The sequence below is a fragment of the Pongo abelii genome, chromosome 14 (assembly GCF_028885655.2).
Source record: "Pongo abelii isolate AG06213 chromosome 14, NHGRI_mPonAbe1-v2.0_pri, whole genome shotgun sequence".
In the NCBI taxonomy this organism is placed as follows: Eukaryota; Metazoa; Chordata; class Mammalia; order Primates; family Hominidae; genus Pongo; species Pongo abelii.
In genome coordinates, this window is record NC_071999.2 from 25,467,874 (window position 1) to 25,490,513 (window position 22,640).

Sequence of the window (22,640 nt, forward strand, 5' to 3'; positions counted from 1 at the left end):
TATTGGTCTCCCCTTTTAAACATTCCAGTTAAGTATCTTAAAATGCTATCTTAACATTTTTTTTAAACTTTATTCTTTCCACCTTTTCTTCTCTTTCCACTTTTCCTTCCCCTCTCTTAACTTAAAAAGCCTAATTGGATGCTAAGGATACCCGTGAAGTTTTGACAAAAGAACAGGATACTGACATGATATTAAATCTCTCCACCCAAACACTAATCAAATACAAAGTCCAAGATGGTGACTTCATCATGAAGGAACTGGCAGACACCAACTTGGTCAATTGAAAAATGGTGGCGCCTGCTCCTGAAAAGAACACAGCATAATTTCTGAGGTAGTCCTGCCAAGATGTGTGGACTGAGTCTAGACGTGAGATAACATCAGAGTGTTATCTCTGTATGTGTCATTTTACACTCTGAAGGGCCTGTACCTTTTAAGACTCTCAAGAACAGTGTTATAGGCTGAATCATGTCCCCCTCAAAAATTTATATGTTGAAGTTTAACTCTCAGTACCTCAAAATATGACTATAATTCAGAGATAGTCTCTTTAAAGGGGCAATGAAGTTAACATTAAAATCAAGCCATTGATGTGGGTCCTTATCTGATATAACTGGTGATTTTCCAAGATGAGGAGATGAGGAAACAGACACGTAGAGGGAAGATCAAGGAAGACACACGGAGAAGACGGCCATCTGCAAGCCAAGGAGAGAGGCCTCAGAAGAAACCAACCCTGCCGACACCTAGAACTTGGATTTCTGGTCTTCCGAACTGTGAGACAATACATTTCTGTTCTTTAAGTCACCCAGGCTGTGGTGCTTTGCTATGGCAGCCAGAACAAACCAATACAAACATGAAAGAGAGGGAAAGACTGAGAAACTGTTCCAAATGGAAGGAAACCGATGAGATGTGATGGCTCAGTGCAACACATGATTCTGATCTTGGACCAAAATGGAAAAAAAGGAAACACATTTTTGGGACAGTTAGTGAAATGTGAATGGGGTCTGAGGCCCAGATGATGCTGAATTGATGTCAACGCCCTGGTTGGGAGGGTTGTGTGGTGGTTACATAGGAGAGTGCCCTCGCTTTAGGGAGGCCCACACAAAAGTGTTTAGGGATGATGGGCATCGTAGCCAAAAATGAATATGTCTGTAAATAAAGACAAAAGCTGATGGAGCAAATGTGGTAAAATGCTAACAACTGGGGAATATGGGTGTTCTTTGTACTCTTTGTGAAGCTTTTCTGTGAACTTGAAACTGCTTTTTTTTTTAAGGTTGAAAATGATGTCTTGGGATCCCTTGTGTACTGTTGGTAGGAATGCAAAAGTGTACAGCCACTAGGGAAAACAGTGTGGTGGTTCCTCAAAAAAATAAACGTAGAATTACCATAGGGTCTTCTGGATATATACCCAGAACTGAAAGCAGACACTCCAACAAATATTGAAAATGTTTGCTTTCACACTCATGTTCACTGCAGCATTATTCACAACAGCCAAAAGGTGGAGGCAACCCGAGTGTCCATCGATGGATGAATGGATACACAAATGTGCTGTAAACAGACAATGGAATATTATTCTGCCTTAAAAAGAAAGGAACTTCTGACACATGCTACAACATGAGTGAACCTTGAAGATGGTAAGTTAAATGAGCCAGACAGAAAAGGACGAATACTGTAGGATCCCACTTACATGAGGTACCTGAAATAGTCTAATTCATAGAGACAAAGTACAAATCATTTCTAACATAAGATGGCTTGACTTACGGTTTTTTTACTTTACAGTGGTGAAAAATCAGTATGCATTCAGTAGTAACTGTACTTTGAGTACCCATATGATATGGTTTGGCTGTGTTCCCACCGAAATCTCACCTTGAATTGTAATAATCCCCACATGTCAAGGGTGGAGATAACTGAATCATGGGGGCAATTTCCACCATACTATTCTCATGATAGTGAATAAGTCTCATGATATCTGATGGTTTTATAAATGGGAGTTTGCCTGCACAAGCTCTGTCTTGCCTGCCTGCCGCCATGTAAGATGTGACTTTGCTCCTCCTTTGCCTTCTGCCATGATTGTGAGGCCTCCTCAGCTATGTGGAACTGTGAGTCAGCAGTGTGAGAACAGACTAATACACCATAGAACCATTCTGAGAATTTACTGAGCACTTACTATTAGAGCTTCAAACTTTTAGTACAGTATTTAATACATTACGTGGGATATTTTGTACTTTATTGGAAAATAAGCCTTAGGTGATTTTGCCCAACTGTAGGCTACTGTGAGTGTTCTGAGCACGTTTAAGGTAGGCTGGGCTAAGCTATGATGTTCAGTAGGTTAGGGGCATGGAATGCAGTGTCAACTTTCTATGGGTTTATCTGGACCTAACCCCATCATAAGTCAAGGAGCATCTGTAGAATGGTGGTTTTTCAGGAGCTAGGGGAAGAGGAATGGGAAAATGTTGTTTAATGACTGTGGAGTTTCAGTTTTACAAGATGAAAAGTATTCTGGAGTGTGGCTGCACAATGGTGTGGATGTTCTTAACACTGCTGAACAGGACACATACAAATGATTAAGATGCTAAAAGTTTTTATGTGTATTTTTACCCCAACTACTTTTCAAAACATATCTTGGCTATTATTTATCTCCTTATATATATGTCTTTTTTTCTTTGCTAGCAAATAAATCTCTTGGAGGCAGAAAACATGTCTGAAATCTACAGCATGTAGATTTCATACAGGGCGCAGTGGCTGACCAGTAACGAGGGACCCTTCCAGTGAATGTAGACCTGGAAAATGAGTTTGTCCTATTTATTCCTCTGAATATTCCCCAGCATCGATCACAGTGCTCTTTATAAAGTAAGTGCTCGGTAAACGTTCATTCGTGGTGATGCTAAGGACCGGAAGGGTCTTCAACCTTTTCTCTCCCTCTCTGCCTCCTAGCTCAGCCCTCACGGAGCCCTAAAAGCTGGCTAAGGGGCCATTCTCCTCACCACCTGGGCCTGCGTCTGCCGAATCGCTTCCTAAGGACTTTGACTAGAAACCAAAGGTCCCATTTTTCATCTGCCATTTATTTACCATTGTATAACTTAGGTAAGTCCCTCTGCCTTCACTGTCAGTTCTTCACTCATTGTTTTGCATCCAAGGAGTCTGGAAATAAGCGGGAACACCCTGCACGTGAGAGGGGCCCTGAAATTCACGAGGGGCTGGGGCTTTGCGTTTAGTCCTCCAGTTCAGCCTGCAGCAACCCTGACGATCGAGCAGGGCCCGCGGGGGAGCGAGAGGAAGCGGGCAGCGTGCGCTGCTGTCCCGCTACCCACCCCGCTAGGCTGCGCAGCTGCGTCTGCTGGCGCGGCCGTGGGCTTCCTCCGGGCGCGGGCTGACGGCTGCCGCCTGTGGGCGCCCCAGCCCTGCAGCCGAGCCGGAGGGGCGGACCAGCGGGTGTCGGGAGCAGGCTGCAGCGGCCAGGCCTCTGCGGCTTCTCTGAGTACTGGGTCCACTGGAGAGGGAAGAGCCGCGGCCGCGAGGATTCCCAGCAGCGGCCGCGTGTTGAGAGCCTAGAAGTGGCCCCGAAGCCGTACCTTTCCCGATAGCCAAGCAGAAGTAGGACTCGAAGCACCGGGGCTGGGATGCCCATGCTGGTGACGCCTTGGGGTTCGCAGTTATACCTGGCGACCGGTCTACACGGCGATTCGGTGCTTTTCGGAGTAGCAGATTCATCTATCTTTAGATCCACCTTCGTCCTTCGGCGGTTTAGCCCGGCCTGCGCTTTCCTGCGAGCCCAGCTGTCACCCAAACAGCCTGATGACTTCACGCTCAACCACTGGAGGGCACAACCACATCATTTTTAAAAAATAGATTTCCCCCACTTAAAGGACATGGTTTTGGGGGAAAGAACATTTTAAAAATGTAAAAAGATATATATCTATATCTATGTATCTATCTCAGATTGTTCTGATATAAACTCAGGTGGGATTCTTCAAAACAGGAGGCTGTTCCAGTCCCTTCATTTTGCAGCTGAGAAAACGAAGGCCTTGGAGCTTAAGAACTCCAGTTGCCCATGGCACACAAGTGGTGGGTAAGGAAGCTGATCATTTCTCCAAAGAATCCTTCCATGACCCAGGAGGATCCGGTGGGAGAGCAGGGCCGTCCACAGCTCAGCTAGGACACAAGAAGGCCCAGGGTGGCAGGAGCCCCACTGTGTGCTGTGGAGGATGGCAGAGGAAAAGTCAGCACTGTCCCGAAACTACAGGATCATGTGATGTGATGGGAAAAAATTATGAGTACAAGACACAGGAGGAGCAGGTCACGGAAACACATGGTGCCCAGAAGGGCTTAACTAGTTGCAGCTGTGCAGGGCGATGCACAGAGTGCCCCAAGGGTGTCCTGAGTGAGGGTAGATGTCCCCTGCCTTCTGGCTTCGTGAAGGCTTCGTGAAGCCTGCCGGGTCACCCTTGTTTTCATGGATAGCTTCTTTAGGACACTCTCTCCACCAGTAATTGACAAAGTCTGCTTCTGTTGAGTGTCTGATAAAGGATTGAGTTTACATGATTGTTAAGATAGGATCATGAAAGAAGACAGAAGACGCACGTGAGTGGCCCTCAGAAAAAAAGCATCAAAGGAAACTGAGGAGTCTGTGTTCCGTGTTATAACATCAGTCCTGTGTGTAAGTGCTGAGTTTCAGCGTCTGCCCAAGGCTAGGGGTTGCCTAGTCGGCTTCAACTGTAAGCTCCTAAGGGACAGTGCTGCCCCTTGAGATGAATGGGCAGCTATCAGCTTCATGCTAGAGGCTTTAAAGCAAACCCAAGATGCACTCTCAATACTGATTATTTGGGCTAGTGCCTTTCTTAACATTTCACGGATATATTCCTTTATTTTATTTGTTTTATTTTATTACAGTTTTGCTCTATTCAGTCATGGTCATTCTTAGTTGCTGTTGTCTTTGTAAATTTATTTAATATCTTTTAAATATTAAAAGATTAAATAAATTCTTTTCTAATTCTTTTAATATTAAAATATTAATTTTAGTTAAGAACCTTGTTTACTTTCAAGATTAATGTAGTAAATAAAGAAGACTAAAAACTTCAGAGACTGAAAGCTGCTGAGAATGTGTAAGAGAAACCTGGTTATCAAACGCAATCCTGATCTTTTATCAGGCATCTGTATCAATGTGGATGATTTAACCGTGGTTAACTTCATGAAGAAGCAAGATATTTGATTCTCATCTGTTTAAAGAAACAATCTGTTTCTTCTACAAGTATGTACTCTAAAACACAAACCACTTAGCTGGGAAATAAAAGATGGTTATGCTTAATCATTTATATAAGCCTGGCCTTTCTCCAAAATGATTTTGATATAAATTACGACAAAAAACGTGTTAGGCTTAATAAAAGAAGAATGGAAATGGAAACTAAGGATCAACAGAAAAGAGTATCACAAATATGGTAATACTAGCATATGGTAATATTATTTCTGTAATTGAGTGTAAAACGTGGCTGTGAGCTTCCTGGAGGCCAAGGCAAAAATAGAGACAAGAGCAACGTGCATAATATCATTAGCAGACAGAAAGATCATGTGACTTTTTAATTTTTTTCCCAGAAACTGAATCTAAAAAGAATCACTCTATATAATGACTCATATATATGGTTTTAAGTGAAAAAATGATGAACACTGTCCTCCATGAGAGTTTTTGCACAAATTGAAGGAGGTAAGAACTGATATTGAAGCACAACTCAGTGAAGTTAATCCTGTCAGGCTAGGCTCACACAAGAAAACTTCGGACAAAATCCTAGAATTACGGCAAATGCAGGCATGGAATGAGAGATTCCATCTGCCTCGTTGTGCCTGGGGCCAGGCCTGAGTGTTGAAGACAGCTTGTTCCAATATAAGATCAAATGAGATTGTTCATAACAGGAGTCTGCTGGAATATGGCACCTCTGATTTGAAATCCTGGATGATTTTCATCAGCCATGTATCTGCTTCCTTGGCAGCACCCCAAGTGCAGACCCCAGGCTGTTTCAGTGTGTCATCTGGCAGGCCCAAACAGAGGATGTCTCAATTGTACATGTGTAACACAGCTTTAATTCATAATTTCATTTCTGGATGGAATTTTGAGCAGATGGGCATTGCTGTCCTTTTTAATGGTAAAAACTCAATGAAAGACACCGTGGTTTTGAAATTAAATGAGCACTTGAAAAATACCAGCTTTGTTTGGCTTTGCGTTTTCTTTTTTCCTCTCCTCCTAAGTTGTTTGCAGCAAAATATTCAATTGAAAACTCTCCACTGCCTCCAAAAAAAAAAAAAAAAAAAAAATTCTGTGGAAAGTCTCCACTAACAGGAAGAGAGAAGTTCTTCACAGTTTGGTTTTATTTTTAAATGATAGTCATTACCTCATTTTTAAAGCATTTGTAATAAATTAAGCAAGTAACACTTGTGTACCAGTTTCTAATCAGTTTCTAATGTGCCTGGAACTTGCTGGGCTACAAAGAAAAGGATCATTTATTTTTTTTTCTACACCCAGAGAAGGGAAACTGAGGCATGTGTTACAGTTAGAGGACTAGGAAGCACTAATTTGTGTCAAACTCTAAAGTGCAAATTCAAAGGAAAGACCATTGTGGGAGGGAGTGATCCGGAAGAATTCCTAGCCCTTACCTGTCTCAGTCATGCTTCTTGCCAAAGAAAAAGAGAAATCTCCAAGTATCTTAATGCTTTCAGCCCTTCTCCAATCTGACAAATATTTATTCAGATTCGAACTGACTGCCCAAGCTTCACTGCAGCTCCTCGTTTCCTGTTAGATCTTTTTAAAAATCTTTGCTTAAAACATTGAAGGCTGAATGATGAGCAAGAAAATCTTGCCTGTGAATAAGACACTGGGAACTGCACAGAATCAACATCAGTTCACAAGCTCATCAACTCACGCACGGATTCCTGAGCACATTCTCGCATTCTTGCTCTTAATCCTCCCTTGGCGACCTTCTACTCAGACATCATCTTTTATGCAGAGAAGCAGGCACGTTTCTCATCATTAATTCTGTTTTCAGCCAGGTGTGTAGCCACAGAGCACACAGACCACAGGACGATGTGAGCACCCCAGGATGTAAATTTGTGCGGAGTAATTACAGCTCAGGCTTCTTACACAGCTCTGGCCACATCAGGACATGAAGCTGTCTTGCAAATTGCGGGTGTGTCTAAGCTCTTAAGCACATGTGAACTTTAACGCACGTGCATTCCCTACTCACATACACAATACAAGCATGCCACACACTCACAATCCAATTGGCTAACCATGGTTGTTAACAGGAAAGAACAATTATAGTCCTTACGGTCATAGTTTTGTTTGAATTTTCGCCTCATCAAAAATGTAACAACCAACTAAAGCAGGCTTTCCTCCTTTTTTCCTAGTGAAAGCATATTGACTTTCCTGACTTCTTATGACCACATTTGAGGAAAGGAGTAAGCACTGGAATCACCAACACAGCACGCTTACGGAGGGTGGTCACCAGCTTCATCAGCCTCCCAATTCCACGGAGCCCCTTGAAAATCCAGGAGTGCAGACTGGCAACAGTAGAGATTTAATAGATAAGACCTTGGGTTCAATGGACAGATCTCCTACAGTTCCTGATATCAGCCCCTATCAGAAATTATATTTTACTTTGTGTATTTCACATATTTCAAATAGAAGGGGTCAAGACTAATAGTGACCAGTCTTCATCCATTTGATAAACCTTTATTAAACACAACTGTGGCTTTGTTCTAGGCAGCGTGAATAGAATGATTTACAAACTGTTGCTGCTCTTTGGGCAGTCACTGTTTTCTAGGGGAACTCGAGAAGCAGTCAGGAAGGAAGGTCTCGGAGGAGATGGCCCTGAAACTGAATCAGACTTTAAAAGATAAGTTGGTCAACAGGGTTGGAGGGAGGGAGGGAAAAGAAGGTTTCGAAAGATAGATCTTTCAGAAAAAGCAGATAACTTGGGCACAGACATGGGCACAAAAAGGAAAAGAAAAGCCAGGGCATTCAGAGAATTGCAGAACATTTTGCATGACTGAGTATAGGAAGCAAGAGAGGTCTTTTGAGAAATACAACTGGAGAGGTGATGAGGGGCCAGATCTTGTGTTACACAAAGAACCTCTTATGCCACACAAAGGAATTTGGATTTTTTTTTTTCCTTTTAGGCATAAGGAAGCCATTGAAGGGTTTTAAACAGGAACAATGTAATCAGATTTACTCTTTGGAAATAAGATCTCCTGGTTAGTTAATGAACTCGTATTTCTTTTTTTCTATGTTAACCATTGTTTTATTGTTTGGTCTTTAGACTCTATTATTGATTGAAATGCCAAAGTGATGGGAGTCAAGAGGCTTTGCCACTTAACCTTCCAAAGTTTATTTCATTTGCTTTTAAAATAGTTATTATATTACGTGCTTTGCCTTATTAGTTTTGTGTACAATTAAAGTAAGATAAAGGCAGAGAAACTAGCTTGTAGTGCTATTGCTATGGACACCATTAGTTGATGTCAGAACGATTACAGATGAATCAATATTTACTATTGGACCAATTACAGACAAAACCAGAAAAGATTAGATCTAGCACAAACTTTATAAACTATTGAGCCTTTCATTTTATTTTGCATTTAAAAATCCTTACATCAGAGATTCTGAATTCTTTTATCAGGGGTGTGGCCTGTGCATTGAGAGTTTTTAAAGCTCTCCGGGTGATTTTAATATGCAATTAGATTTGAGAACCATGATTTTAGTCTTAAGTGGCTTTAGAAGTAAATGTCTTTAAATTCTGTGATAATACATCATTCATAGGCTATTCAGGCTGTACTAAAACATAGAGGAAAAAACAGACAATTATTGAGTTCATTTTATGAAGCAAGAACAATCTTAATAACAAAAGATAAAAACCTTTAAAAAGACGTGAAGCTATAATCTTTTTATGAATATAGGTATAAAATCACAAAATATTATAAAAACATTTTAACCACATATTAAAAGAATAGGCTAAATAGAATTTACTTTAGGAATTGAAGAATGGTTTAATATTGGGAAATTTATTATTGTAATGCCTGGGCGACAGAGAGAGACTCCGTCTCCAAAAAAAAAAGAAAAAAGAAAATGCTAAGTTTAGTCTCAAGCCGAGACTAAATATTTGCAAATCATGTGTCTGAAAAAGGACTTGCATCAGAATAGAGAACTCTTATCACTCCATTAAAAAAAGACAATTCAAAATGTTGAGCAAAAATATGAACAGATAATTCACCAAAGAATATATTATGATAGCAGATAAGCATATGAAAAGTTGCTCAACATTGTCAGTGTTAAAGAAATGCGAACTAAAACCATACTGAGATACTATGACACACACTAGAATGTCTCTAATCGGAAAAACTGAAAATATCAAATTCTGGTAAAGATTTAGAGGAAATGGAATCCCCATACATTGCTGGTGAGAATGTAAAAAAGATACAGTCACTTTGGAAAACAGTTTGTCAGTTATTCAGTAAGTTAAACACATCCACTTCCAAATATCTCCACAGAGAAATGAAAATGTATGCTTAGACAAAAAACATTCAGCATTATTATTTTCCATAACCAAAACCTGGCTATTCTAGTTCAGGATGACATACTGAACATATGTGTTCACCTCGTGTCCCTCCTGAGACCCCAATGAAATGACGACGTAGAAATACAAAGAGGAATACATTCATGCAACAAAAAAAGCATGGAAGGGTATCAGTAGACAAGAAATTTCAACAAATATCCAGAGGACAAAAAGCTGATGTACAAGCGCAGTGGCTCATGCCTATAATCCCAGCACTTTGGGCCGCCAAGGTGGGTTGATCACCTGAGGTCAGGAGTTCGAGACCAGCCTGACCAATGTGGTAAAATCCCATCTCTACTAAAAATACAAAAATTAGCCGGGCGTGATGGGGTGCGCCTGTAGCCCCAGCTACTCGGGGGGCCGAGGCAGGAGAATTGCTTGAACCCGGGAGGCGGAGGTTGCAGTGAGCCGAGATCGTGCCACTGTACTCCGGCCTGGGTGACAGAGCAACACTCTTTCTCAAAAAAAATAAAATAAAAGAAGAAAGCTAATGTACAGGCAAGCGAAGGATGCTGAAGCCCAGAATATAATCGATGTTGGAGGCTCTCTAAGAAGGACTCAGCCTCCTCTATTAGAGACCTGAAAGAGAAGGAGAGAAACAAAGGGAATGATGGAATATGTACACCACTATGTCACAGCCCTGCCAGTCACCTCCCCTTCCCACCCTTCCAGAGCATCTGGAAGGTCAACATTGTCACTGTTACAAAAGATAAAGAATGAAGGAATTTCACACATTTACCTAGGAAGATGTAAATCTTCTGTTGTAGATAATTTATTACAGAGTACTCTGTCCACATCCAGGTACCCCACACAAGTGCTTCTCAAAGCATCTGTGGTGAAGGATCAGCTTTTGTGTTAAAATTTTGAATCCATTGCAGAAGGTTACTTTTTAAAATATAGTAGAAATAAATTACTAGAAAAATAAAATTTAAAAAGCAAAGACACACAAAATACAAGCCCAAATGTTTTATTACCAGACTCAAGAGACAAAAGATTATATTTCTTTTTTTTTTTTTTTTTTTTTGAGATGGAGTCTAGTTCTGTCACCCAGGCTGGAGTGCAGTGGCACGATCTCAGCTCACTGCAAGCTCTGCCTCCCAGATTCATGCCATTCTCCTGCCTCAGCATCCTGAATAGCTGGGACTACAGGCCCGCCACCATGCCCGGCTAATTTTTTGTATTTTTAGTAGAGACAGGGTTTCACCGTGTTAGCCAGGATGGTCTCAATCTCCTGACCTCGTGATCTGCCCACCTCAGCCTCCCAAAATGCTGGGATTACAGGCATGAGCCACTGCACCCGGCCCCTAGACAAAATATTATATTTCAATCAATGTTATCAGAACAAATTTAAAATAGAAAAAAAGACAAGAATTACAAAAATGGTACATACTTACTGAAAGTGTGTGTATAGGCAATTAAAGTAGACAATCTTTGTTACATTAAAATATTTGTGTCATTCTACCATGTTTACAAACTAAACAAAAGGTTATGAAGGGAATTGTAATTTCCCATACAGAAAACCTGTAAGTTTTGAATAGACAGCATATATAAAAATATCGAAAGTTTTCATTGTAAAAAATGAACCTGATTCTTGTTTTTTAATTAATTTAATCTATGTTGGATTGTTGACAATGCTATTCACAGAAGATAATGCATGTCTAAACTGTTTCTATGTATTTTTCCCTTGTTTTTTAAGATACAATTCACATACCATAAAATTATCATTTTAAAGTGTGCAATTGGCAGGGCACAGTGGCTCTCGCCTGTAATCCTAGCACTTTGGGAGGCCGAGGCGGGTGGATCACTTGAAGTCAGGAGTTTGAGACCAGGCTGACCAACATGGTGAAACTCCGTCTCTACTGAAAATACAGAATTAGCCGGGCAGGTGGTGCATGCCTGTAATGTCAGCTACTTGGGAGGCTGAGACAGGAGAATCGCTTGAACCTGGGAGGTGGAGGTTGCAGTGACCTGAGATTGTGCTACTGCATTTCAGCCTGAGCAACGAGAGAAACTCCATCTCAAAAAAAAAAATTAAATTAAAATGCACAATTCAGTGGTTCTTAGTGTATCATATTCACAATTTGTGCAACAAAAAGCACTATCTAATTCCAGGATGTTTTCATCACCCCAAATGGAGATCCCATACTCTTGGGCAGCCATTGCCCAGTCTCCCTGCCATCATCCCTGAACACTTCCTCATCTATTTTGTTTCTTTAGAGTTTTGTCCATTCTGAACATTTCATATAAATGGAATAAAAGGCTACAACATGTAGCCTTTTTTGTCTGACTTCTTTTACTAAGCATTGTGTTTTCAAGGTTCATCCACATTGTTGCATGTGTCAGTAATTCATTCCTTTTTGTGGCTGAATAGTATTTCTTTGTGTGGATAAACCACAATTTATTTATTCATTCGTCTGTTAGTGGACAATTGAGTTGTTTCCACTTTTTGGCTATTATGAATAATGCTACTGTGAACATTAAAATGTAAGCTTTTTGTGAACATACATTTTCATTTTCTTGGCTATATCCCTAGGAATTGAATTGCTGGGTTATATATGAGAACTATATGTTTAACTTTTTTAGGAACTAGCTAACTGTTTTCCACAATGGTTATACCATTTTATATACCCACCAGCAATTTATTAGAGTTTCAGTTTTTCCACATCCTTGCCAATATTATTTCCCTTTTAAAAATTATTATTATAGTCATTCTAGTGTGTCTGAAATGATATCTCATTGTAGTTCTGATTTGCGTTTCTCTGATGATCGATGATGTTGAGCACCTTTTCAAATACCTGGTTGCCATTTGTATGTCTTCTTTGGAGAAATGTCTGTTCAAATCATTTGCTCACTTTTTTAATGGAGTTTTTTTATTGTTGAGTTGTCAGAGAGCTTCATTCATATATTCTAGATACTAGATGCTTATGAGATACATGGTTTGCAGATATTTTATTTCATTCTGTGGGTTTTCTTTTCTTTAGGACGGTCTCTTGATAGTGTCCTTTAATGCACTGTGATGCTGTGATGCTGATGAAATCCAATTTGTCTATTTTTGTCTTTGTTTATTTAGGCATTTGGGATCATATCTAGGAAACTAATGCCTAAATGATGAAGATTTACACACATTTTCATATAAGAGTCTTATACTTTGGGCTCTTTTTAAATTTAGTAGTTTTTTTAAATGTGTGTTTTGTTGTTTCTTTCAAGATACAGGGTCTCACTCTGTTGCCCAGGCTGGAGTATAGCAGTGCAATTATAGCTCACTGCAACCTCGAACTCCTGGGCTCAAATGATTTTCCCAACTCAGCCTCCAGAGTAGCAGGCACTACACTATCCATTTTTAAAATATTTTAACATGGTGTGAGCTAGGGGTCCAAATTTATTCTTTTACCTTTGGATATTCAGTTGCTCCACCCATTTGTAGAAAAGATTATTTTCTCTCATTGAATGATCTTCACACCCCTATCAAAAGTCAATTGGCTGGCCAGGTGCGGTGGCTCATGCCTGTAATCCTAGCACTTTGGGAGGCCGAGGCGGGCAGATCACCTGAGGTCTGGAGTTTGAGACTAGCCTGGCCAACATGGTGAAACTGTGTATCTACTAAAAATACAAAAAAAATTAGCTGGGCATGGTGATGGGCACCTGTAATCCCAGCTACTTGGCAGGCTGCAGCAGCAGAATTACTTGAACCTAGGAGGCAGAGATTGCAGTGAACTGAGATAGCACGATTACACTCCAGCCTGAGTGACTAGAGTGAAACTCCGTCTGAAAACAAAAATCAAACAAACAAAAGAGTCAATTGGCTATACATGCATGGGTTTATTTCTGAACTCACAATTCTATTTCATTGTTCTACATGTTTATACTTATTTTAGTACTACTCTGTCTTCATTACTGTAGTTTTGTAGCAAGTTTAAAAATAGGAAAGTGTAAATCCACCAACTTTATTCTTTATTCGGTTTATTTTGCCTGTTCTATATCTCTGGCATTTCTGTATGAATTTTAGGATATGCCTGTCAATTTCTGCAAAAAAAAATCAATAGAGATTTTGATAGTGATTGCATTGAAACTGTAAATCAATTTGTTGAGTATTCCCATCTTCACAATATTAAGTATTTTGATCCATGAACATGGATGTCTTTACATTTATTTAGATCTTCTGTAGTTTAACAATATTTTGTAGTTTTCAGTTAACAAGTCTTATACTTCTTTTGTTAAAATTATACCTAAGTATTTTATTCCTTTTGATTTTATTATAAATAGAATTATATTCTCAGTTTCATTTTTGGGCAGTTCATTGCTAATGCATAATATAATCGATTTGTAAATTTTGGTATTATATCCTACATATTTGCTGAACTCACTCATTAGTTGTAATATGGATTCTTTAGGTTTTCTATAGGTAAGTTATGTCATCTGCAAATACAGATAGTTTACATTTTCCTTTCCACTGTGGATGCCTTTTATTTTCTTGTTTACTTGCCCTGGGTATAACTTCCAGTACAGTGTTTTGTTTCAGTCTTTCACCATTAAGTATGATGTCAACTGTGGATTTTTCGTAGATGCCCTTTATCAGGATGAGAACATTCCTTTCAATCCCCAGTTTGTTGAGTATTTTTCGTCATGAAAGGGTGTGATTTTGTCAAATGCTTTTGCTGAGTCAATTGAGGTGATCATATGGGGTTCTTTTTCTTCATTATATTAATGTGGTATATAACATTGATTGATTTTGTTTGTTGAAGCACCATTGCATTCTTGAGATAAATCCTATCTGGTCATAATGTATAATGCTTTTATATACTGCTTGGTTTGGTTTGCTGTTATTTTGTTAAAGATTTTCACATCTATATTCATAAAAGATATTAGTCTACAGTTTACCTGTGTTATATTCACCTAGTTTGGATATCAGGATAATACTGGCCTCATAGAATAAGTTAAAAAGTATTGCCTCCTGTCCTATTTTTATTTCTTCTTTAAACGTTTGGTAGACTTCACTAGTGAACCCATCTGGGCCTCAGATTTTCTTTGGGAAGTTTTCCAATTACTTATTTAATCCTTTTAGTTATTCTAGGTCTACTCTGATTTTCTGTTTCTTATTGAGTAAGCCTTTGTAGTTTGTGTATTTCTAGGAATTTGTCCGTTTCTTCTAGGGTATCTAATTTTTTTAGCATATAATTACTCATAGTATTGCCTTATAATCCCTTTTATTTCTGTAGGGTTCATAGGAATGTCCCCTCATTCATTTCCGAATTTAGTAATTTGAGTTTTCTCTCTTTTCTCTTGGTGAATCTAGATAAACTTTGTCAATTTTGTTCCTCTTTTCAAACAACCAACTTTTTATTCTGTTAAACTTCTCTGTTGTATTTCTCTTTTGTCTTTCGCTAATTTCTGCTCTTATCTTTATTATTTCCTTTCTTCTGCTTGCTTTGGTTTAGTTTACTTTTCTTTTCCCCATGTCTTAAGGTTGAATGTTAGGTTATTGATTTAAGGTCTTTCTTTCTTTCTTTTTTTTTTTTTTTTGAGGTGGAATTTCACTCTTATTGCCCAGGCTGGAATGCAGTGGCAGGATCTCAGCTCACTGCAACCTTTGCCTCCCTGGTTCAAGCAATTCTCCTGCCTCAGCCTCCCGAGTAGCTGGGATTACAGGCATGTGCCACCACGCCTGGGTAATTTTGTATTTTTAGTAGAGACAGGGTTTCTCCATGTTAGTCAGGCTGGTCTCGAACTCCCGACCTCAGGTGATCCACCCGGCTTGGCCTCCCAAAGTGCTGGGATTACAGGCGTGAGCCACCGTGCCTGGCCCTTTTTGTTTTTATTTTTTAAAATTATTATTATTTTGAGACAGAGTCTCGCTCTTTCGCCCAGGCTGGAGTGCAGTGGCGCCATCTCGGCTCACTGCAAGCTCCACCTCAGGGGTTCACGTCATTCTCCTGCCTCAGCCTCCCAAGTAGCTAGGACTACAGGCAACCGCCACCACGCCCAGCTAATTTTTTGTATTTTTAGTATAGACGGGGTTTCACCGTGTTAGCCAGGATGGTCTCAATCTCCTGACCTTGTGATCTGCCCGCCTCGGCCTCCCAAAGTGCTAGGATTACAGGCATGAGCCACCGCGCCTGGCCAACCCTCTTTTTTTTAAATGTACACATTTACAACTGTTCATTTCCCTTCTATGCACTGCTTTAACTGCATGCACATTTTGGTACATTGTGTTTTTATTTTCATTCATCCCAAATTGTGCTTTAATTTCTTTTGATGTATTGTTTTACTTACTGTTTATTTAAAGTGTGTTGACATATTTGTGAATTTCCAAAATTTCTTTCAGTTACTGATGTTTAGTTTCATTCCATTTTGGTCAGAGAATGTATACTTTATGTTTTCAACCCTTTTAGTTTTATTGAGACTTGTTTTATGCTGAAAATATCATCTATACTGGAGACTGTTCCAAAGTACTTAAAAAGAGTTTGTATTCTTCTGTTGTAGGGTAGTGATATAGATTTCTATGGGGTTTAGTTTACTTATAGTGTTTTTCAAGTTTTCTGTTTCCTTGCTGATATACTGTCTAGTTGTTCTATCAACTATGGAAAATAAGGTAATGATATATCCAACTATTATTGTTACCTAAGAGAAAAGCTCTAAAATACATGAAATAGTTCTCTCTTGAAGTTTGTCAGTTTCTCTTCATGTATTTTGGAGCTGTTCTTTTAGGTACATGTATGCATATAATTATTATATATTCTTATTGAATACCATTTTTTCATTATAAAATGCCCTTCTTTGCCTTTAGCAATAATTTTTGTTTTAAAATCTATCTCACCACATATCAGTTAGAGTAACTCCATCTCTGTTTTTATTATTGTTTACATAGTGTATTTTTTCTGTTCTTGATCATTCAATGTATTTATGTCCTTGAATCTGAAGTATGTCTTTTGTAGACAGTGTATAGTTGGGTCATTAAAAAACTTCTTTCTAGCTTATAGACAGCTGCTTTATTTAAAAAAAAAAAAAAAGAAGGAAAAAAATTTGAATAAAAAAATCTTTTTTCTAATCTCTGCTTTTTTATTAGAATATGTAGCTTATTTACATTTAATGTAATTAATGATAAATTAGGATTAATATCTGCCATTTTACTGTTTGTTTTCTACCTTTTTATGTCTTTTGTTTCTACATTTCTCCATTACTGGCTTCCTTTGTGTTAAATAGATATTTTCTTATACAGTATTTTAATTCTCTCATTTCTTTTACTATATTTTTGAGTTTTCTTTCTTAGTGGTTACCCTGGCAATTACCACTAATACCTTACTTAATAACAATGTTATCTAAATCAAATGATACCATTTAACTCCAATAGTCTACAAAACTTTGTTCCTATATAGCTTTTTTTTTTACCCTTCCTGTATGCCGTTATCATCACAAATTACATCTTTATACATTATATGCTTGTCAACAAGGATTTATAATTATTGCTTTATGCAGCTGTCTCTTAAAACAGATAGGAGAAGGAAATGAATTACAAGCAAAAAATACACTTATACTATTTATTTTTAATATTCGTCTGTATGTAGTTTATCTTTATTATTTCTTTTATTTCTTCATGTAGACCTGAGTTACTGCTTACTCTCCTTTAAGTCCAGCCTAAAGGGCTCCTTTCAGTATTTCATGTAGGATAGGTATCCTAGTGACAAGTCATCTCAGCTTTTGTTTATTTAGAAATGTCTTAATTTCTCTTTCATTTTTGAAAGATGGTTTTGTGGATATAGAATTCTTGGTTGGCAGCTATTTTCTTTCACTGCTTTGAATATACCATACCACTGCCTTCTGGCCGCCATGCTTTCTAATGAGAAACTGTTCATCTTATTGAGGATCCATTATACAGGTCAAGTCCCTTCTCTCTCACTGCTTTTAAGATTCTCTCTTTGTCTTTGTCTTTCAACAGTTTGATTATAATGTGACTCAGTGTGGATCTCTCTCAGTTTATCATACTTGGAGTTTATTGATCTTTTTAAATGTATATATTAGTGTTTTTCATAAGTTTAGGGAGCTTTGGCCATTATTTCATCAAGTAATCTTTCTGAAACTTTCTCTCACCTCTCCTTTTGAGATTCCGTTATGCATATGTTGATATATTTAATAGTGTCCCACAAGTCTCTAATCATTTTTCTGCCTGCTTTTTCTTTCTGTTCCTCAGACTGGATAATCTCAATTGACCCATCTTCAAGTTTGTTGATTATTTTTATCCTGCCTGATCAAATGTGCTATTGGGTGCCTCTGGTTTATTTTTCAGTTCACTTATTCTAGCTTTCAACTCCAGAATTACTATTTTTTAAATAATTTTGACCCATTTTTATTCTCTATTTGGTAAAACATAGTTATCTTTTGACATGGTTTGGCTCTGTGTCCTGACCCAAATCACATCTGGAATTGTAATCCCCAAGTTTCAAGGAAGGGACCTTGTGGGAGGTGATTGGATCATGGGGGCGGTTCCCCCTATGCTGTTCTCATGATAGTGAGAAAGTCCTCATGAGATCTGATGGTTTTATAAGTGTGTGACGGTTCCTCCATTGCTGTCTCTCCCTCACTCTCCTGCTGCCCTGTGAAGAAGGTGCCTGCTTCCCCTTCTGCCCAGATTCTAAGTTTCCTGAGGCCTCCCCAGCCATGTGGAATTGTGAGTCAATAAAACCTCCTTTGTTTGTAAATTACCCAGTCTCAGGTAGTATCTTTATAGCACTGTGAAAATGGACAAATACATCATTCTTTGCTTCAGTTCTTCAGACATAGTTTCCTTTAACTCTTTGAACATATGTTTAAATAGCTAATTTTACTCTCTGTCTAGTAAGCACAACATTTGGGCCTCTTAGGGCCAGCTTCTATCAATTGCTTTCCATGTGTGTGTGTATGGGACATAATTTTATGTTTCTTTGCATGTCTCACAATTTTATGTTGAAATTTTGACATTTAAAATAATATATTATTACAAGTCTGAAAATCATATTCTTCCCTGCTGAATTGTGTTGTTGCTGCTTGCTTTTAAATGTTGTTTTTATTTATTTCATGGCTTTTCTGAACTAATTCTATAAAGTATGTATTGTTTATTATATGTGGTCATGGGAGTTATCAATTAGCTTAGTGATTGGACATCTAATGATTGAACAGAGATTTCTTTAAATGCTGGAACCAATAAACCTCTAAATCTTTGCCATGGGTTACTATATACTCGTTGGATCATACCTTTAACACTCCACCAGGCAGTTCACAATGCTGTTTTAGCCTTTACTTTCTGCTTGTGCAGAATCTCAAGGTCACCAAAAAGTGAGAGCTCAGGCCTTCTCAGCTCTTTCTTCAGAATGCCCGCAGGCCTACATATGCCCCTGACCTTCCAAATTCTCAGGAATATGTCAGAGCATTTCAAAGCTCCTGTGGACATGTTATTCCTCAGCTTTTCCCTTTAACATTCTTGGTTAGTCTATTGTTTGCACTGTCATCCATCTCATGCAGCCTGATAGTAAAAAGACTCACCTAAAATTATTTTCAATAAATACCTCCTAACCCCTGGGATAGACTTTTTACACTTGGCAAGTTCAAACCACATCAAGTAAAAATGTACCTTTTCAGTGGAGCCTTCTAAAGATGGATCAAACAATGTCAGTTCTTTGGGACTGAGGCTTTGAAAGAGCTCCAGCTCTGTTCTGATCCTTCAATACTGGAATGCAGTTGTTATTTTTCTAGGCTATTGCTGAGCTCAAGAGTGGGAGATGGGCCTAAGGTAAGTTTCAAATGTCATAAAGATTATAGTTCTTACCAAGATTCAGATTTTTCTTGAATAAATGCTCCCTGGATGGCTGAAAGTCTTTGGTTAATGCCAAGAGAGTTAAAAAAATGGATTCTGCTTTTCTTTGCCAGTTTTTTCACTACTCTTATGAAGGAACAAAATTTTGGATGTTCTTAATCTGCCATTTTTACTAATGTCACCTGTTTTTATGTTGTGTTTTTATAACCTACACTGTACAAAACTAGCCTCACAGAATTATGTTGATAAGGTGGAAGAAGAGATTTTTAAAACATTTTATTAAGCTCAGAATATTCATTTTTAAACTTTCATTCAAAGTAATGTAAATGATACTATATTTCTAAATTCATCTTCTACTGTTCATTAATAGTCAGATTCAATAATTTATCCATAAATTATAGTTAAGTTTAAATTATCTTTTGATGAAAGAAATGGATTCTGGATCCATGAATTTCCTATACATTGTCTTCTCCTGATAGAAAACAAAAATTCACAATCTTTTATCAAATTTAAAGATGTTTGGTAATACATTTTGACAGTGTAATATCAATATCATCACCAACTCTGTTGTCAATAGACTATGGAGCATGTCACAATAACTTATAGAAAGTCTGTTCTTTCAAGCATCCAAGTTTCATTTTGTGCTTTAATTTCATGGGGCATTAGAAAACATGTTGCCTTCCTTCCTTGCATAGGAGTGTGAACCTCAGAAATTTGAGACAGGTCTCAGTTAATTTAGAAAGTTTATTTTGCCAAGGTTGAGGCTGTGCCCATGACATAGCCTCAGGAAGTCCTGATGACATTTGCCCAAGGTGGTCGGGGCACAGCTTGGTTTTATACGTTTTAGGGAGACATCAGCCATCCATCAATGTGTAAGAAGTACAATTTGTTCTCTCCAGAAAGGCGGAGACAGCTCAAAGCAAGGCTGCCCACCCCAACCCTCCCCGGGGGCTTCCAGATCACATATAGGTAAGAGACAGATATGGTGCATTCTTTAGAGTCTCTGATAAGTCTTTTCAAAGAAGGCAATCAGAATATGCGTCTATCTCTGTGAGCAAAGGGATGACTTGAATAGAATGGAAAGCCGATTTGCCCTGAGCGGTTCCCAGCTTGAAAGAGCCCAAGGTATTTTCCTTTCACATTTCCACCTTTTCTTTAAAAAGTCTTCTGGAGAAAGCATTTTACAATAAAATGCATCCCTGGTCTCAGGTTTCATCTGATCTCTCACGGCTAAGATGGTTTATTCCTAGATGGGTAGGTCTTGAAAGCTCATGTTTAGCAGGTTTCGAAGTCTTGAGTCCTGTGAAGAGAAAATAGAGGGGAAGAAAGGGGGGGAAAAAAAAAGAACCACAAAAGAAGAATCCAGGCTGGGCATGGTGGCTCATGCCTGTAATCCCAGCACTTTGGGAGGCCAAGGCGGGTGGATCACTTGAGGTCAGGAGTTTGAGACCAGCCTGGGCAACATGATGTTAACTCTGGCTCTACTAAAACTACAAATTAGCTGTGTGTGGTGGCATGCGCCTGTAATTCCAGTTACTCGGGAGGCTGAGGAAGGAGAATCGCTTGAACCCAGGAGGCAGAGGTTTCAGTGAGCCAAGATCACGCCACTGCATTCCAGCCTGGGTGACAGAGTGATACCTTTTCTCAAAAAAAAAAAAAAAAAAGAATTGATATGGGCCACATTACTCTGAAGTCCATACATCAGTAGGCAGGCATGAAAGTGCCTTATGTTTGTAAACAGGTTTCTGTTATTTTCTTCCAAAGTTTAAGTTGTCTGTCTTCAGCTCGCAGGGTTTTAAAGAAGAACAACTTAGTTTTCAGTGACTCCAAATTAGGAAAAATGAAAAAGAGACGGAAAAAAATTGAAAACAGTATTTTGAAGACTTGTAGCCAAGAAAAATTAGAATTTGGTCCAAACTGTAGAAAATAATAAAAATTGGAAAAAAGCATTAGGCAAGACTAGAATCTAACAACAGATATACAATCATTTTGAAATAATTTTTTTATCTCTCCAGTTCCCCATTTCACTAAAGACAAATCATGGTAGGGCTGGTTTGCTTATTATACTTGGCCTAAATATTTGTATGCAGTGCAGCAAGAATAATTATTATTTTTACATAAGCTTTTAAGTTGGCTTTGATGGAACTTTGTTCCATAAGAGGAATCTCAGATAAGACTTCTTAAAGCCCAGCCCAGCCATGGATTGTGCCATCAATTACCCATGAGTTGGGTGAAATTTCCTCCTCTCGAGGTTTCAAGATAAACCTGGGACTTCTGTGCCTGTCAGTAAGTGACATTCTTTACTTACCATGGGTCAGAAACCCTATACAGTGACTGTGTACACAAAATATGAGGCTAGTTTTTCCAAGGTCTTATTGGCTGTGTAAGTCAAGTTGATTCCTTGAAGGAAAGCACACCATTCCAGTCAGAGCCTTGGTAAAATAACCAATTTCTGCAGTTGCATCCTGTTAAAATGAAAACAGATTCTTATTGCACTTATGCAAATAACTGTGTTGCTGTAAGTTAAGAATACTCGCAAGTACTTTACAATTCTGGGGAAATCAGGTAGAGAGAAACAAATATGCTCCAAATTTTGTTCACAGGAGTGTACTAAATGGTTAAAGCTGTCAATATCTCAAAAGAAAAGTTTTTAAGACCTTGAAAAAACAAAGGATCAGCAAACAAATTCAGAAAAAAGTCAGGTGGGGTGCAGTGGCTCACTTCTGTAATCCCAGCACTTTGGAAGGCCAAGGCAGGTGGATCACTTGAGGTCAGGAGTTCGAGACTAGCCTGACCAACATGGCAAAACCCAATCTCTACTGAAAATACAAAAATTAGCCAGGTGTGGTGGCGTATGCCTATAATCCCAGCTACTCGGGAGGCTGAGGCAGGAGAATCGCTTGAACCCGGGAGGTGGAGGTTGCAGTGAGCTGAGATTGCGCCACTGCACTCCACCTACATGACGGGAGTGAGACTCTATCTCAAAAAAAAAGAAAAGAAAAAAAAGAAAGTAAACAGAGCAAGTGACCTTGAAGGGAAGAAAAAAAAACAGACAAAAATATTCGGGTAACAGATGAGAATTTTTTTTTTTTTTTTTTTTTTTTTGAGACATAGTCTTGGTCTGTTGTCGAGGCTGGAGTGCAATGGTGTGATTTCTGCTCGCTGCAATCTCCACCTCCCAGGTTCAAGCAATTCTTGGGCCTTAGTCTCCCAAGAAGCTGAGATTACAGGTGCCTGCCACCATGCCCAGCTAATTTTTGTATTTTTAG